At 47.4% G+C, this 18,976-nt stretch overlaps 1 protein-coding gene across 1 annotated transcript in view; it reads right to left on the reverse strand.

Moving 5' to 3' along the window:
• Positions 1-7,599, reverse strand: part of LOC144369305 (uncharacterized) — a 33,820-nt gene extending 26,221 nt beyond the window's left edge. The window contains exon 1 of the mRNA XM_078028823.1: positions 7,540-7,599. The gene's annotated coding sequence lies outside the window, so the exon portion shown is untranslated. The remainder of the gene's footprint in view (positions 1-7,539) is intronic.
• Between the last annotated feature and the right edge of the window lie 11,377 nt (positions 7,600-18,976).

Below are 18,976 nucleotides of genomic sequence, written 5' to 3' on the forward strand. Positions count from 1 at the left end.
GTCCCTGGAGGCTTTGACTGCAGACCCCACTGAGGCTTAGCTGGGAGAATCTGCCCCTGAGCTCTTGCCTGTGATCCTGGTAAAAAACCAGTTTGGCTGAGAATCAACACTTTTCTGATGGGAGGACTGGTCTTTATCACAAAGTTGTATACAAAGACAGCATATCATTTCATTCCTTGGATCAAGATTGGAAGGGAGACAGAGTGGGGGAAAATGCTGGAGAGGGAGCCAGACAGAAGTCAGGCTTCCCATAACTCAATCTTGGAGGTGACATCCCATCACTTTTGCCCAATTCTATTCCTTAGACACAAGAGGGAAGAGTATGATCCACCTCCAAGTGAGGGGTGTACTGCCTTTGGGAACCAGGAAGCTATGGTATCTTAGAGTCTCTGTGGGTTACCTATCTCCTAGACTGAGAAGAGGCGCTTGGGCCAATGTGAAATCTCACAAGAAGTCTTGGGAAGTTCTATGCTAGAGGGTGACAGTCTCTGAATCCCAATTGCTTCAAACTTGCTATAGATCAGAGTGGGAACTGCAAACAGGAGGGAAAGTGGCATTGCCCAGGTCCTTTAATGAGTTAGGTTTTATTCTTTCTCTCCTTCTTGTAATTGTGAATCCTGTCTATGGGTTTCACAGACAATACAGGCATTTATGGGCACATATGCCCAATTCCATCCTAGGAAGTGGTGTGACAGTAATTCCCAGGGGAGAGTTGGGGACACTGGAGCACCCATGAGAGGCACAAAGGTAGGTCTAGCGTCACAAAGCTGGTGAGGAGGGGGGACTGGTTATGAATCCAGTTTTTGAATCCTCAAAGCAGGAGCTCTAGCTGAAGCCAAGCTGGGCAAGGGATGATGGGGGTTGTTAGTGAAAATCTGTTCAGTTGTGTACTTGATGTGGTGTGGGGGACAGTCAGCAGTCCATGGGACTCTGGAGTGGTCTCGTGTGAATAAAAGGCTCAGGTACAGGGACTACAGGAAGTGCTTTCATTGGTTGATGGTTCAAACAGAACATGAAACCCTGGTTAAAAATAAAAAAGGTACCCACTTTCCTCAGAAAGCGGTCCCAGCTCTCTTGCTTGGGGAGGCTGGAGTAAGAGGGATGTTCTGTTCCACAGCATGCTGAGGCTCAGGCCTCAGGAAATCTTGGGGGTTCCCCATCGCCCAAGTGTAGGAACACTGGTTGGGCCTTTGCCCTAGTTGCCAGAGCCTCTGGCGATTTTTCCAGGGAAGCCCAAGACTAACACTGAGCAGCAAAGGGAAGGTTAGCTGAGGCGGGCCTTCATGTCTGACCACTCATTCATGGCCCAGAATTCCAACTCTCTCTCCTCCCCCACCGTGTGTGTGTGTGTGTGTGTGTGTGTGTGTGTGTGTGTGTACACACTGAGGACAACTGTTCCGCAATGGTTTTACTTAACTTTATTGGAGTCATGTTTCTGTTTGCTGCTATTTCCATCTTTAAACCCACCATTCTTGGTCCCACCCCAGTGTGAAAATTAGCCCACTCAGAACACGGATGGCATCTGTAGAGACCATTGAGTCAAATAGGGAGGAAGCGCTCATGAAGCGGTCCATGCCTGTCTTGTACGCAGGAACCCAGACTTAGGTACCACCTTTGTGTGCAACTACTCAAGGTTCATCACGACTCAGCAGGTGCTGCGCCTGCGGAGCTCCCAAGCTAAGCTCCCAACCTTCTAACCCAAAGATGCCACCACCTAGCTGAACTTGAGAATGGCCTGTAACTTTCTAAGTCCCAATTTGCTGTGTGAAAACTGAGGAGTTTAGGAGACCATCCTCACAGGGTATTGTCAGGACCAATGGGATGAGTCCTGGAAATGTCTGCCACAGCCTTGCATCAGAAAGTGGATTCACCTCCTCAGCCAGACTAAACCACCCTGCTCCAGCTGGGCCACAGAAGTATGTGGAGCAGCCTACTCACACTGGGCCTCACTCCTTGATATTCTGTTCCCAGCTCATTTTCAAGTGGACTCAGTGAGGGCTGTGGGTTTCTCTAGTGTCTCATTCCCATCTGCAACAAAAAGGTATCTGCCAGGGGCCTCACTTAACTTGGGCAAAGCAATTTTGCATTCATAAAGGATGTTCCAGATTCCATAGAGAGAAATTCCCATCCTAGTTATAGCCAGAGAAGGGCCGAGGGGCTGGCAGCTCCCATGCCCGGTGAGATATGTGGTAAGCAGCTGGTTGGGCTCATTCTTTGAGGAGCATATATAAGAAGCACCTATTGTGTGAAGACGTTTCTCAGCACATCACATAATTTAGTGAAAAATGGGGGGAATCCGTACCATCTTTCTTCAGAAAGCTGTCCCAACTCTCTTGCTTGGGGAGGCCAAGCAAAATAAAATTGGCATATAATTTTATCAGTTAGACAGAAACCTCGGGTGTCATATTCTAATGATCACATCAACCTCTCCTCTAGGAGACATGGCTGCATCTTGTCCTACTCCAGCGAAGATGGTGGACCACTGGATCAACTAAAAATGGAGTGGACTTGGGGTCAAGATGGAGGGCTCCTATCTCCAGTGTGGGGATATATAAGGTTTTGTGGCTTGGGAAGACTGCGAAAACATTGGTTCTCACAATTTTTTTTAACATTTTTATTATTATTTTTGAGTTGTAAGTGGACACAATACCCTCATTTTATTTTTATGAGGTGCTGAGGGTCGAACCCAGTGCCTCACACATGCTAGGCGAGCACTCTACCTCTGAGCGGCAACTCCAGCTCTGGTTCCCACAATTTTGAGTCCTGCTTGCAGTATAAGGTCTGGAGCCTCAATTGTAGAAGAAGGTAGGAGATGTAGGTGGAATCTTGGTCATTTGGGGAACTAAGGAGACTGTGGCCTCAGAACCAGCTCATGTGCATATCAACCCCCCAACGCCCATCCCATTCTGAATGCACCACCCCCGTCCTCTCCCCTAGGGCCACAGAAATTTGGAGAGTAGTAGCTCTCATCCCAGGCCTCGCTTTTTGGAAATGAGAGCTAGTGTCTTGCTCCCCATGACACTATTCTTCAGAGAGTGCCCTCTAGAAGAATAGTGTCACTTGGGAGCAAGATACACAGATCACAGAGAGTGAGGTAGCATGGCAGCAAAAACCCGGGTATGAGGTTCAATCGAGCCCTGACAATGATGGACAGGAGGACAGACCCTCCTGGAGATTGCCAGAATGCAAACAAACAGAAGAATGTCAGGCCTCTCCCATGGTAGGGGAGAGCTGGTCACACCATGGATCCAGAGTTTGGGTTTTTTTTTTTTTTTTTTTTTTTTTGGAAGGAGAGAGACCTGTCCTGTCACTGCCTGTATAGCCATTGTGTCTTGGCTGGTGTGGACTGGCCTGTGGAGAGACAGGGGAGTTTCAGAAGTCAAGGTCCATAGGGGTGCTATAGAAGGCTGTGGGAAGGAAAGGCCAGGCTTCTGCTGACTGCACACCTGCCTGCCCACAGTGCCATGCCTTTCATTCTGAGCACTGGGATAGAGAATTTCCATCAGCCTCCAGGCCTTCTGTGCCTTCAGCTGCTGTTGCCTTTCATGCAGCTCAACATGGGTGGCTTGAACCTGGAGCACTGTGCCCACTACCTGCAGGCCCAGCTTGAGGACATGAGGCAGAGCCTGAGGGCAAGGAGGCCTAGGGTGGGTACATAAGGGTAAATGAAGAAACAGTTATATTTTAGCCCCACTGGATGGAATCTCTTAAGTCTGGTGTTGGACTGGGAACAATTATAAGGCTTTGACCCCTCAGGCAATGGCCCCAATCTGCGAAAAGGTCCTGAGTGGGCTCTGGGGCTAAGGTCTTCCTGACAGATAGAGGTATTATCTGTTTTTGCAAAGCTGAAGGCAAGGCAGTCATGCTGGAATCTTTTCTCCTATAGCTGCAGCCTCAGGTCCAGTGCAAACTCTAAAATCACCTGCAGAGAGAGAGCCTTCTCCAGGAGCTGCACTGCTGCCCAGTCAAGTGGCAGCACTAACGTCAGATCCAGAGCTCAAGTCAGCTCCAGCATCTCTTTGGAAGCAAGAGGCAGTTCCAGTGTTAGATTTAGTGTCAGCTCCAGAGCTCCAGGTAGCTTCAGCTCTTGCTCCACTGCTGGATCCAAGTCTGTCCCCAACTCTAGATCTGGAGTCCACCCTAGTGCCAGTTCTATCAGTAGAGGCTTGCCAGTCTTATGCTGTGGCCACAGAGAAAGCGCTGAGGGAGGAAAAGCCTCATGTGTTAACATTCCCTCCATACCTGGGGGCAGAGAGCTTTGTGCTGATGGATGAGGTGTCTTGGCATGGCTGAGCAGGGCGGTTGAACTTCCTTCTGGTCTCTGCTGCCTAGACCTGCTGTTCCCTACTCCAGAGCCTGTGTTCCTGCCCCAACCCCAGGTCACCATTGCAGCCAGGGGTGCTCACTCCTGGGAGGTGACGAGGTTCCAAAGGAAATGATATGTCCATGAACTCTGAGCAGGGCAGGTGAATCAGGACAGCATCAATGGCAGTAAAGTGACAGTCCTCCCAATGTCAGTGGGGTAGGTGTGCCTTTGTACCTTCCAGAAGGAGCAGCATGCAGAGAGAGGCAAGGTAACCAAAAGTACAAGCAGCATTTTGGGGGATAAAGAACCTTTAGAAGCAGACCCTGTGCAAAGTTCAGCTTCCCTGTTTGGTGGCAGACTGTGAGGACAATGCTGTCTCTGACTGCATCCTCAATCTTTGTCTAACCCAAGGAGCGAAGATGGCTCAGTGCATGAGTATAATTTCCAGAACTCCCCAAACAGAATTGTGAACCTATGTATCCTGCAGTTTCTGAGATTCTACTGATGTTGCCATCCCCATGTTTCTTGGAGTCAAATTCAGAGTTCTCAGCAATGATGTCCAGCATCACTGCATCTTTGAGCAACACCTCTTCAGTGTCATCCAGGACCTTTCCCATGGCCATCAAAAGCAACATTGAGTCCAGTATCTCAGGGGTATCCACTAGCACTTCCTCACTACCACATATCCAGTTAGAGGAGCAGAGCATGGAGCGCAAGAGCATCCTAGTGTGGCTGACAGCAGGGGTGTCACCTGGGTGCCTATACTGGAAAAGGCAGAAAACATAGCAAACACCATGGACGAGCCCTGTCCTCAGGAGTGTCAGAGTCTGCATATCCCTTGAACGGGGAATCAGAGGGTCTCTTTGTAGAATTTGTATGGATGTGCAGTTTATTCCCAATATTCCAGGTGTCCAGCTGCAAAGGAGCCGTGTTCAATCCTCCCCCTGCTGACTCACTTGTTTGGTGTCTTGGCTGTCAGGACCAAAGCCTTTAGAGTTTCTACCTGTGACAAGCACAGATTCATCCTGCATTCCAGAGCAAATCTGGCATAGAGGGTGCCACTGGCCCATTCCTCTGATCTCAGTGGAAGTGGAAAGTAGAATGGAACTTCTACTCGAGTGAAATATGGCTCCACATAGGACAATGGCAGGTACAGGCAGTCTTTTGTATGAAGATTGGGCTAGTAGCCCATCAGAAGACCCCATATAATTACATGGAGGCCAGATTCTAGTAGCAGGATAACAAGAAGGTGCCCTTGTATTCATAGCTAAGGTGTCTCCTGAATGTCCCAGGCCACTATCCAGTGGGTATCGCCTCCGGGGCACATACCCTGATGACCTGTCTCCCACCCTGATCCAGGTGACCTGCCAGGGTAGAGGGCTTTGGACCAACACTTGCTTAAGGAGGAGGGTCTGAATAAATTTGAGCTGCTGCAAATCATCTCCAAGCATTAGAGTAAGTGGGACAATCAGATGGTGGGGAGAAATGATCAACGAGCAGGCTCAGGACAACTCACAACCCAATAGAAGAGTGCCTTAGCCTAGAAAAACAGGCAGAATGTGTAGTGGGCCTTGTGCACCAAGGAAACTGCACTGAAGTGGGCCTAATATCTGTAGTAGATTCTCTGTGCTGCCCCAGGGCCTGTTGTGCCTCCCCAACATGTATCCGCCCCTGCACCTGATCAGCCATTGAAAAGCTAACATCCATGAGGGGCAAAGAAGAGAAGCTCCTTCAAGCAGCAGTATACACCATGGGTCACTGATAGGGATGATTTAACAGTAACATGGGAAAAAATGGGCTACAAGTGGAATCAGCACTGATGTGGACTGAAACAGCACATGTTCAAAACCAGGGGTAGGACCTGAGAAGCCCTGCCTATGGGGAGAAATGTCAGTATTGTAGCAACTGGGAACAGGACACAATAACACATCAAGGCCAGGAGACAGCCTGTTTGGCTTGAAAATTCCAAGTCCTTTGTGCCTGTGTGCCCATCTCCAAATCAGATCAGAACAGCCAGGTTATTATCCCTTCCTTTGTCAGCTAAGGGCGTCCTAAACACATAGGCCAAAAAGCTGATCTGTAAATAATTTCATTGCTGTTTTCTTTCCTGTGAGCCAGGAACTCATAGCAGCCACGATCCCAGTCTGTCCACAGTGAAACATACCATCCCTATGGCTCCTATGACCAGTTCTCTAACATTTTCATAAATAACCAAGTCTGAGGTTGGAGTGTCTTACATGCAAGGCCAAGATTGGCTAAGTTGCAGGCATGGTGTCTCATGCTTGTAATCCCAGCCTCCTGGGAGGGTGAGGCAGGATGATCACAAGTTTCAAGCCAGCCTCAGCAACTTAGCAAGACCCTGTCTAAAATGAAAAAAGCTGGGAATATGGACCAGTTGTTAAGGGCCTCTGGGTTCAACCCCTGTACCAAAAAAAAGAATAGGCTAAGAAAGTGGAATCAAAAGTAGACACATCCAATCCATCATTGATTGAGAGCAAGCTCTGGGCCAGTGAGGATTGTGGGTAACAGATGTCCAAAGAAAGGACAAGCTGGATGCATGAAACCCACTTTGTGTTATGACATATGAATTATGGCAGGAGGGTTGCAGTGATGCCAGACCTCTCCTGGTTGTTGGAATGCTTGTTTGCATTAGGGAAACTCTGGAGATGTGGCCTCTGCTTTAGAAAGCCTGGTCCAGTTGGAGGTGGTTACCACCAAAAAAGGAAGCATGGTCACAGTGGGGTGCCTGGTTAGGCATCCTTTCTTTCATGACTGTGACAAATATTTGAAAAAAATAGTTAAATGAAGAAACATTTCTTTTGGCTTCTGGGTTCACTACTTTCCATTCTTTGTGAACTCACTCCATTTGGGGGTCCTTAACAGAGGCCATACATAGGCAGAAGTGTGTGGGAGAGGCAAGCTACTCAGAGCAGGCCAATAGGTCATAGAGAGAAAAAGAAGAAGGATAAGGGGAAGCAAGATGTGAAGGGGAGGAGAAAGAGGAGGAGGAGGAGGAATATAAAAAGCACATGAAGATATAAAATAACCAGAATAAGATTACAAATCAGAAGGATAATGATGAGGAGGAAGAGGAAGTGGAGCTCATCTAAAAAAATATATAGTTCCTTAAGTCATCCTTCATCCATGCACAAAAGACTTCCAATTTATACCACCTCCCAGGACTGTATTCATTTATGAATGGATTAATCCCCTAAGAAGGTCAAAGCACTCACCATCAAATGCTTCCCCGAAAACCCATGTATGAACATTGCTTCACTGGGAGAAGAGCCACTATCCACCAGAGGACAGAACCTTTTACCCCATTTGCCACCAAATAGATAAATAAATAAATAAGATTTCCCAATGTCCCCAGGGAGCAAAATTACCCCTGATTGAGTACGAATATGTTAGAACTTCTAAATCAGAAACTTCTGGATGAAAGCTTAGGAATCTACACTTTGAATGATTGACCCCGGTCCACAAGTGACTCCACAGTGCACTGCAGTATGAGAATTTCTCCAAAAAAATCCTTTAAAAAATTAGGCACACCCAATATTGGTAACTATAAGCCCAAATTATGCTTACATATTAATGTAATTTAGGTTCTCAAGGGGGGTGACACTGTCTTTGTGGCTATTGTGATGAAATTTCACCATACCTGTTCCCTTTTCCTCCCCCATGTACCCACCCAAAGTCAGGTTTACCATGGAACCTGGGATGCCCCCCACCTATAACCCACCCAACTGCCCCCTTTGCCCTCTCATCAGCAATTATCAAGCATGACTATTCCACCAATATCTTTCTTAACACTTCCTCTGAGCTATAGGGAACTCGACTTGCCCATCTACTTGTTAGCCACTTGTTGTCGCTGTTTACAAAGTCTGTCTCATCGTTGTTAACATTTTGATGTACTTGTCCACCTTATAAGTGTTGTCCAAGTTAAATCAATAGCCCCAAATGGCCTCTGCCCATGACCAAGCTCACCTACTCCCAGAGTAAATCCCATTTCATCATTGCCAACATCAGCAAAAGCATATCTTTCCAATTGCACCCCCCCCCCAGTGCACTTTTACAGAGCACAGTGCTTATTGAGTAAAATCCCACAATCTCACAGACAAGGAGCTAGTTTCAGATTCAGGAGATTGGTGGATTTCAGTCCTGAACAGAAAGAGGGTAGAGGCTTCAGGGATGCTCACAGGACCTTGTCGTCCTCCAAGGCCCAGGCCTGTCGGTTGGCTGCTCACATTGTGTGATAGGTCTACCAGGCTTTGCCCCAAGCTCCTGTAGAGCTGAATATACAAGGCAGGACCCTCTCCTCCAAAAAGCTTCTCTTATAACAATCCAGAACACTCAAGCCAAGAAAAGAGGGAATTGGGTGGCTGAGTCCTATCTTGGGGAGAATCAGAGGGAGAGACAGGCTGAGGGAACCTGGGCTGCAGAATTTCTCCCCAATTCTCTCCATCATCCTTCTTAGAATTTCACCCGCACTCCCTCCTGGTACTCAGTGTCTGGGTAGGTAGTGGGAGGCAGTAGTAATCGGTTAGCAACATGTTGCTGAAGTGTTCTTTCATTAATTTGTATTTTTCCCATTGCTATGAATACAGAGCATTGAGGAGTTACCAACACAGGAGATTTTGACTACACCAGAGGAATATGTAACCAAATGGTAACCAGATATTCTGCAGTGGTGTAGACATGACATTAAATAACACTGATTCACACAGTGAAAGCATTGTTTCCTTCCTGATGCCTTTCAATTTAAGACAGTTTTCATTTAGTGTGGGTGTTCCCACCACCACTATCACCACCTAACATTTGCTAACTTGTATTCTTCCACCCAGACTACAGATCTCAGGCTCAGAGGTTGGGATGTGGCAAGCATTTCTATACAGACTTTCACAAAATGAAATTTACTTTTGAGTTACCTTCTATTTTAGTGAAAATTACTGCTCTTCACTTTTTTGGTAGCAATCTCAAGTTTAAAACCATATAGCAGACTCTGAAAAATAAATATTGTGGGAGACCAATCTCACATGTGACTGAGTCACACTCCCAGGCAGGGTGCTGAGGTGCTCAGTCACAGAAATGTGGCAGAGCTTTCCCCACCCTTCTTGGGTTCAAGGGTCGGTGTCTCATGCATGGGTGTGTCTTGCTACAGCCCCGTGGGTGGAGCTATGCTCTCCTATTTCTTTGTAATATAACCCCTTGCCCTGTTTAGGATAGAATCTTCCATGGAAGTGCCTTGTGTGTGTGTTTCCTTCTCTTGCTGTGCCCTTGGGTGTGGCCTACCCAGGTGTCAGTCAACCTGCTGACAGTGGACATCATGAACATACTCAGCCCCCTGAAACCTGACCCCTTGCCTCATTGGAATAGCTTCACCTCAATAAAAGGGGTCAGCGCCTGCTCTCGCTCTCTCTTCCTCTTAAGGTCAGAGGAGCCATCACAGCAACCCCAAAGAAAAAGGTATTTGTGTCTCCTGTGGTTATTTTGCACAGCCCAATTATCCCAGTTCAACTGGAGTGACCCCTGAGCCTTTTAGTCATGAACAGAAACCCAGCAAAATATATTTAAGGAACAAGAAAGAGCACATATGGTTGAGGTGGATGTGGACAAGGCAGGACAGGAGAAATGTGGCCCAAGCATATGTAGAACTGGCACAGCACTGAGCTAGACCCAGGCCCTGGCAATTTGGGAAACTTCTTCTAAAAGCCAGTGTCTTACAAGAACACTATGTTGAAGTCTCAGGGGACTCAGCTTTCTAGGATCTGGCACTCCGATGGTGGGATGTGTAAAGGCCTAAACAGATCAGCAGGATTCAGCCCGTCTCCTCAAAGAGTTGTGCCCACACAAGCTGAGCACTGAAATCACCTGGGGATGATGAAGATGATGATTGTTTTAAGATGAAAAAGTCCAGACTCTACCCCAGACTTACTAAATTAGATCCCAGGGGAGGGTCAGAAGACCTGAAAAATTTGAAGTTCCCAGGCGATTCTGATAAGGTGCCAGTCATGGGAACCTTTCCTATATGGAACTAGAATTTTAAACAAGAGAATCAAGTGTGGAGATGTTGGTTTTTATTTATTTATTTTAGGATACAAGGAATGGAAAAGGATATCAGGTCTTCGATTTTCTCACAAGGAGAATGGAAATGACTCCTGGGTGCCCTGCCTAGCCCAGGTGGTATTACAGGGTGGTCACTGTCCTTTGTTTACCTGTCTTACCTGGACTCCAAGCTGATGCAATGAGAACATTTTCTGGCTGAGCAGGTACTATTTTGGTACCAGTGTGGGGTGGGGGTTCAGGAACCTCCTGAGCACAGAGAGATTGACTACATACTGGTTTCGGGCTCTTGTGCTTATGGTGATCCTCCTGGATTTGCTTTTTCTCTTATGTCTAAACTCATAGACGTCATCCTTTACCATCCCATCTCCCTCTAAATCTGTATTTGTGTATTACTGTCTCCCCTAATTGAAATAGAAACATGATTTTACTAAATCATCCACGTCCGGCTCAGTATTGGTTCTCAGAAAAAAACAAAAAACAGCAAAAAAGTGTGTAATGTCTATTGAACACGAAGCTCACACATTGGCAAGGAAGGCTGTGCTTGAAAACACCTCAAGCCCTCACGGGTGTCTTCAGCTGAGAGTCTGTAGCATTTCCTCCTGGGGCCTCTTTTCCAGTGATGCTGCCGTTCTGCCCTCACCAGCTTCCCTCCCTTTCCCATCTTTCCTCTCTCTGGTCCACTCCTCAGATCCCATCCTCCCTTCAATAGGGCCTCATCCAGGAAGCCTGCCCATGTGCCTCCCACTTGATTTCAACTTCTCCAGTGCACTTATTGTCAAAGCAGGGACTCCGAGGAGAGAGGGCTCTCCATTCTGCACACTGAAATTTCTCAGCAGGGAGGACTCCTCCATGCTTGGATGGTAGGGCTGCAAAAACCTGGAAGGTGGAAATAGGAGGCTTCCAGGGGCTGGTGGTGTGCCTAGCCAGGGTGCTGGTCACTGCAGTGCTTTTAATCTATGGCCCTCAAGGAGTCTTATGCTGCAGATTTGTGTACTTCTGCATCTGTATGCACACAGTTCTTCATGTGGGGGAAAAAGCAATGTCTCCAAAGTTTGCTTTATATTATACTCAACTGGTAATTTACAAACCCCAGTGTCCCATCTTAGCCCAGAGCCATTCCATCAGCCCAGGGCCAGTGGGTGGTCCAGCGGTCAGTACTATGCACAGCTCCAGGTGGCTCCAGTGTGCAGCTGAATTTGAGAGCCAGTGTACCGTAGGATTTGCCCTTGAGGTTAGGATTCATTGACTTCATCTTATGACATTTCACTGGTTCAGGATATTCCTTGTCTCATGAACTACCTGTGAAATCTTCAAGTTAGCCATCTCTGGTCATTTCTACCTCTGATGGCATGTGGTTCAACAGCTTGTTGTTGGGTGGGGTCGATCATGGGCAGTCCTGGGTCACAGAGAGGGACAGGAAGACCATAATGTGGAATGGTGGTGTAGAGAGTAAGGGTGGGGCCAGAGCCCACACTGTGGTTAGGGTAGGGAAGGGATCTGAAGAGACTACCTTGAAAGCGAGCTCTGGCTGCGTTAACCAGGAATCAGGGCCTGGAAATGGAAGCCATGACAGGGTTTCTGACTAGAAAGGACACATCCTTCTGGGCTGAGGTGGAGGTCCAGCCAGACAGAGGAAAACAGAGAGGATGCAGGAGAGGGGGATGGTCTAGATCACAGAGCAGCTCCGTCATCATATCTTAGAGAGTGAATTTTTTTCTTCCAGTATTTTTGGTAAGTTCATTCACGTGCATCTGAAAACACCTTGTTTGTTGGAGAGGCCTGCTCAACCACCACAGGCGATGATATCTTGGTGGATGTGCATTGTAAAAGGAGGTGAGGTTGGTGCCAATAGAGTGTGTGGGCACTCAGGCATTGGCAAGCTTGCTTTGGAGAGAGAATCCTCTAAAAGTTATTGGGCTGGATTTTGCAAGCTCTTGTGGTTTGGCTAGATGTAGAATTCTTCCACACAATTAAGCATGATGTATATTTTAGACAGCATGGTTGCTGGGGGGGGCAGATTGGGGGCAAGTGCTGGGGGTCCATGTAGATCATGCTACTACTGGTGTTGGCTACCTATAATGGCAACAGTGTTTTGCTACTGCTGAGGAATATTGAACAAGTCTCTGGCCCAGTAATCCATTGCTGAACTCCATCACCAACAAAAAGACATTGAGTGAGGGTGAGGACCAGAAGAGCCCGGGAACCACTTTACAGCAGCCTTGAAGTCCTAAACTCTGGTACATCATATGCCCCTACTTGGTAAGTTGTGTGAAAGAGACTTGTCCTGAATTCTTTTTACATGCCAAAATACAGCTTGTCTTTTCTCCTAAACCTATCAGGGCAGTCAGAGCAGCCAAGGAGAACCAACAACAGGGGTAAAATGGCCAGATAGACTGGGATCACTGCAAACATTTCTAGAACCTTCTTTCATGCTCTGGCTTCCCTGAGGTAAAGTGTGGAGACTCTGTGATCCAGATTTGTTAGCAAGTAGTTTTCTTGAGAGGTGATGCTAAAAAACTCCAGGTGGGAACAGGAAGTGATTAGGAACTGGAAGACAGGGTGTACCAGCCAGTTGTTGTCACTGAGTGACTAAGCACAGTCCTGATAAGGAGTGCTGGGGTTCCATGTAGATCATGCTACTAGTAGAATCCTTCCTACAGGGTGAGAGAGCTGGGGGTTCTCCACCCACTCCTGCCAGCCAAGACGGGAAGCTGCTGCTGGCCTTCACTGTAGGCAAATGGGCCATGGTGCTGGGGGCTGGAGGTCAGCTGGGGTGTGAAGAAATGGCATAGTGCTGGACAATGTCATCCAGCTTTGAATCCCCAGACTGGGATCTTTAGCAGGGCAAGGTCAGAGACTGTGCTCAGTGCAGCGTCTACTTCTCAGCATAGTGCCAGGCACACAGCGGAACTTCATCAATACCCGTGGAATGCGCTGGCTCGCCCCAGCCCTGCTCCAGGCCTCTCACCTGGGCTCTCTCTGCTGGTCCTGTCTGTTCTAGTGTATTCAGCTCTTGCTTCTACGTCTTTCACTTTCCCGAATCTTGTCCTCTCTCTCCACACTCCTGTGGTCACTCTTTCTCCACACTCCTGTGGGCCCAAATGGCTGTGTGGCGGGGCTGTGGCAGAGAGATCTCATTACTACCAGAGATGGAGTTTTTAAGCCAAATAAGACACGTGCTCTGCTGCTAAGGATGGTCTTCAGCATAACGTGAGGTAGAAGGTTTGAAATTAGGATTGTCCTCCCAATCTTAAGGCATATAATCCCTGTGTGCAGACCAGGAAGTGCCCTGGGAAGAAAGGCAGGTGTGGGTTTGGAATCAGAGACCAGCATGAGAAGAACACTTTCACTGCTTACTGGACAATGACCTTGGGCATGTTCTGTAACCTCTTGGGACCTCAGTGTTTGCATATCTGAAATGGGGATAGTTGTATGACTGCCTTCAGGAGGTGGGTAGAGAGACCCCTAGAAGTAGAGGAAGAAAACACCCGGCATCTGTGAAGCACCCCGCCCCCATCATTAGTCTTTCCATGATTTTCTAAGCGTGTGTTGATTGACTGTTGGTTACAGCATGCCTGTAGATCTACCTGAGGTCCCGTCTAATCCACATGGATGGAAAAGCTCAGTTTTGCCCAGTTGCCACATTTGCAAGGCCACCTTCTAATAGAATCAGATCCAGGAAGCTGGGGTCCCTTTGCAGAACATACAGGATCCATAGCCAAGTTCAAGTCCCTGAGACAGAGGGCTTCTGCTGGTGTCCTCATGTCCTTGGGGGCACTGCAAATTCAGCCGTGCGACCAGCACGCTAGCCTCATACTAGAGGTTCTAAGCATAGAAGTTAACTAGTGAGATCAAAATAAACACACATAAACTCAATTTACCTTTTTCTTTCAACAGGTCTGAGACGGCTCTCCCTCTGGCTCCTGCCTCGAGCCACCGGGTGGGCAGTGAGGTTACACAAGACTATCAGGAGAGACAGAGAGCACGCCAGAGGACGGCCTTTTATTGGGGAACAAGAAATTCAGGGGAAAATTCCATCCAATGAAGGTTGAGGGGGACAGCATTCCAAGGTCAGGGTCAGTGATTGGTCTCAGGGTCAATGGTCAGTCACACCCCCACACGGATGGGCTCTCGCACCTAGAAAGGGTGGGGATTAGTTCTGACACAGTTTAGCCGGAAGGCCTCACACCCAGTCAGGGAGCTGCCCAATCACGTGCGAGAACGGCTTCCCACACTGCAATGCCTTTCTCCACCGATGTTCATTGAGAGCCTGATCTAGCCCAGGCCAGGGCTCCCGGCCGAGGATGTGGCAGAGAATGAAGCACCTGCCTGGCTGGCTTGTAGGGGACTTAACAATCCGGGTCAAGACAGGAAAGTGATGGTGAAGATGAGACCGGTAGGTGACGTGTCCGAAGCTCTTGGTACGGAGCACTCTTCTAAGCACCTTAACGTAAAAACTTCCTCATCATTCAATAGTTGCAGGAGGAACAGTGCTTCTGTTGTCCATAGGTGGCAACTGAGGCACTGACAGATCAGGTCACTTGGCCAAGGTCATGGAGATAGCACAGGGGGAAGAGTTGGCTGCAAACCCTCCCATGTGGCTCCAGCTTTGGGCTCTTTATCCCCCTCGGCCTGCAAACTCTTGGTCATGCTGTGGCCCCTGTGACTTGTCTGTCACCAAACAGTGATTCACTGCAGGGCCTTTCCCGAGTCCTCTTCCACCTCAGAGTCCCTGTGTCTCACAGAGAGTTAACCAGTTTCCTGGGCCCCACTGGAGTTCCTGGTTTTGCCAATCTGGGGCGGGGTCTGAGAATGTGTGTTTGTAACAAGGTCCCAGGTGACCCTGAAGCTGATGGGTCTCAACACAGGTGACTTTCCCCCTCCCCTCGGGTCATTTGACAATGCCTGGAGACCTTTTGAGTTATCACAAGTCAGGGGTGCTGGTGCACAACTCAGGTAGAGGCCATGGGTGCTGCTGAATGTCTACACTGCACGGGGAAGACCTCTACAGACTAAGAAGGATCTGGCCTGATGGGCCAAGGGCGCCAAGGTGAGGAACCCAGTGTGGAGTACAAGCACATGAGCTTGGGTGTGTTCAGGTATGGCCTCGGGGCTTGTTTCAAAGTGTCTTCTGTCAGTGCAAAACTCCACCACCTCTGAGTGGCAGTGTTTCTCACAGGCTCTGAGCAGGGATGCTGGTGCTGCTGACCAAGCGACCCCACTTTGAGTAGCCAAAGTGACATGGAGTTCTTAGGACACCATGAACTTCTCAGAAACGCAAAGTAGACATCTCCTGTGTTATATCAGAAGAAAAGAAACTCTGAGTTGGAATAATCCTCTTTGGACTCACCTAGTTGCAAGTTTGCCCTTAAAGCAGCGCTGAGACAGCGGGGCCAGGTGGGGGACAGAGCTCACACTCCTCTCCTAGCCGCAGGCAGAGGCCTGCTGGAAATGAGGAGGGTGCAGAGGTGGGTGAGAACTGCCTTGCTTCAGTCCCCAAGCATCCAGTCAAGTCTATTGTCACCTGGAGTGGTGGCTTCTTCTCCAGGGCCCACGCTAGCATTGGGGTTTGCATCTGCCTGACTTTCAGTTCTGCGAATGGAAGGTGGGAACTGGCTGCTTGAGACATGGTTGCTCTCTTGGGAGAGGGTGTGGGAGAAATGACAGCACGCCCAGCCCTCCAGGGCCCGCACCCCTGCCCCTGTGATAAATGGCAGCATTAACAAGGTTTGGTTGAGTCCCCCAGATTTGTGACTTCCCATGTCCGCCAGCAGATGTCACTATGGCTGGCAGAACAGAAGGCCTTTCAAGAGTGAGCTGGGGGGAGCAGAGAGGGGAAAAAATGGCATCAAATAGAAGGCAGAAGCCAAAAGTACCCTTGGCCTAGCGGCATATGGTCCATACTATCATTTTAGGAATGGGGGACATTCTCCAATAAACCCACTATCTGCTCATGTCATTGAGGTCCTGCTTTTGAGATTTAGGCAGAAATTCTCCAATGAAACACAAAGTTCCCAGCTTCTCTCAACTGAGAAAGTCTTCAGGTTTTGGCTCCTGGCCTATATGTATCATGAAACATTTTCTTGAAGGAAACAAACACTTTGCACTGAATAAACATATATTTGATGTACCTTACCCAGAGACATCACATTGACAGGTTGTACATTGCTGGTGGGACTGACTGCAAATTGGTGCAGCCAATTTGGAAAGCAGTATGGAGATATCTTGGAAAGCTGGGAATGGAACCACCATTTGACACAGCTATTCCCCTTCTCGGTCTATTCCCTAAAGACCTAAAAAGAGCATACTGCAGGGACACTGCTACATCGATGTTCATAGCAGCACAATTCACAATAGCAAGACTGTGGAACCAACCTAGATGCCCTTCAATAGACGAATGGATAAAAAAAAATGTGGCATTTATACACAATGGAGTATTACTCTGCATTGAAAAATGACAAAATCATAGAATTTGCAGGGAAATGGATGGCATTAGAACAGATTATGCTAAGTGAAGCTAACCAATCCCTAAAAAACAAATGCCAAATGTTTTCTTTGAGAGTAACTAAGAACAGAGTTGGGAGGAAGAGCATGAGAGGAAGATTAACATTAAACAGGGATGAGAGGTGGGAGGGAAAAGGAAAGAGAAGGGAAATTGCATGGAAATGGAAGGAGACCCTCATGGTTATACAAAATTACATACAAGAGGAAGTGAGGGGAAAGGGAAAAAAAACAAGGGGGAGAAATGAATTACAGTAGATGGGGTAGAGAGAGAAGAGGGGAAGGGAGGGGATGGGGGATAGTAGAAGATAGGAAGGGCAGCAGAATACAACAGACACTAGTATAGCAATTTGTAAAACAGTGGATGTGTAACCGATGTGATTCCGCAGTCTGTATACGGGGTAAAAATGGGAGTTCATAACCCACTTGAATCAAAGTGTGAAATATGATATGTCAAGAACTATGTCATGTTTTGAACAACCAACAATAAAAATTAAAGAGAAAAAAAATTGATTCATTTTACAAATTCAGCAGCATATTCTGAAATTCCTTTGTATACATATAATTTTACCCATTTTTCACAATTATTTGATAGGTGTCATGAATATTTTAATAGTTAGAATTTGTGTGTGTGTGTGTGTGTGTGTGTGTGTGTGTGTGTGTGTGTGAGGTTTGGAAACATGACATAATTTTGGCCTTCTTCATGGGCCATGTTAGTAAACACAACTGCTAACAGATGCTTAGCAGTAATTATAAGTCACATTTCCTTCCTTTAATCTTTCCATGAAGATGTGCCTTTCATGTGTAAAGACAAGTGTTTTCAAAATTGACTCTCTGGACAGATCATTGGGCTCAGGTGTCAGTGTTCCAAACTGTGCCAGAAAACACCAAATCTGATTTCACAGGCTGGGCTGTCTTTAGCTCTGGCCTCCAAATTCATTCCCCTTCCTGGCTGTACAACCCATGAGACTTGCCAGAAAGGAAGAGCCATGGAAGACTTTAAGGAGGACAGCCACAGGATCCTCTTTGCTCCTAGCCTCTTGAGAAAATAATAAAAACAATAACATCAAGCAAACACATGGTCTAGAACCTTCTTCTGTAAATAATTAGTATTTACCATATTGATATGTGTGTTGTGGTCCAAATTGTATTTCAGAGAGAGAGAGAGAGAGAGAGAGAGAGAGAGAGAGAGAGAGAGAGAGAGAGAGAGAGAATGAGAATGTGTGTGTGTTTAATTCTGAAGAATCAAAGCCAGAGAACAGAGAAAATTCTATTAGCTGCATCTGGATAGCACTTGGCCTCCTTTCTTAGCAGGGAAGGACCTGAATTCAATGTCAGAGCTTGTTTGTGGTGTAAGCCAAGTGTCTCTGCAGCATTTTCGATGCTAGAGCATCGGTTCTGAGAATTTTAGTATAGCACCTAATTTTTTTATCTTTTCAGGAACTTGCAGATGTGGGTGTTGAATGAGGGGTATCCATCAGAGGAGAAAAGTTCTTGTTTTGGAGATGGGGAATGTCTAAAGGCTTGTTAGAATGAGTGGAATGAGGTCACTTAAGACTTCAAGGAGAGACAGAAAAGCAGGGGTAGGGGGGTGGGGTTATGGCTCAGAGGTAGAACACTCGCCTCACATGTGCAAGGCCATGGGTTCAATCCTCAGCACCACATAAATAAATAAATAAATAAAGTTATTAAAAAGAAAAGCAGGGGTGAGGATGGATATACAACAAGCCTCTGAGATGTTCTTTCCATGTCAGGAGGTAGCAGGACATTGGAGCAATGCCTGTGCATCCACTGCTCAGTTCCATCTTGAGGGCAGACCCAGCACTGCAAGCTGATGAGGAACAGGACATAGGAAAGCCATCTTTACTGCAGATGACACAACTGAGCCTCTGGGTCATCCCAGAGGATGGGGGGAGGCAGATGCAAGCCAGGCTTGGAGGACCCCATGGAGTACCACCAGGTGACAAACAGCCAGTTCAAAACTCTATCTTTCCTTAGAAAACTTGGATTAGAACCACCATTTGGCCCAGCTACCTGACTCCTCGGTCTATATCCAAAGGACTTAATACCAGCATACTGTAGTAACGCAGCCACACCAATGTTTAT

Source organism: Ictidomys tridecemlineatus, chromosome 12, assembly GCF_052094955.1.
Source record: "Ictidomys tridecemlineatus isolate mIctTri1 chromosome 12, mIctTri1.hap1, whole genome shotgun sequence".
Taxonomy (NCBI): domain Eukaryota; kingdom Metazoa; phylum Chordata; class Mammalia; order Rodentia; family Sciuridae; genus Ictidomys; species Ictidomys tridecemlineatus.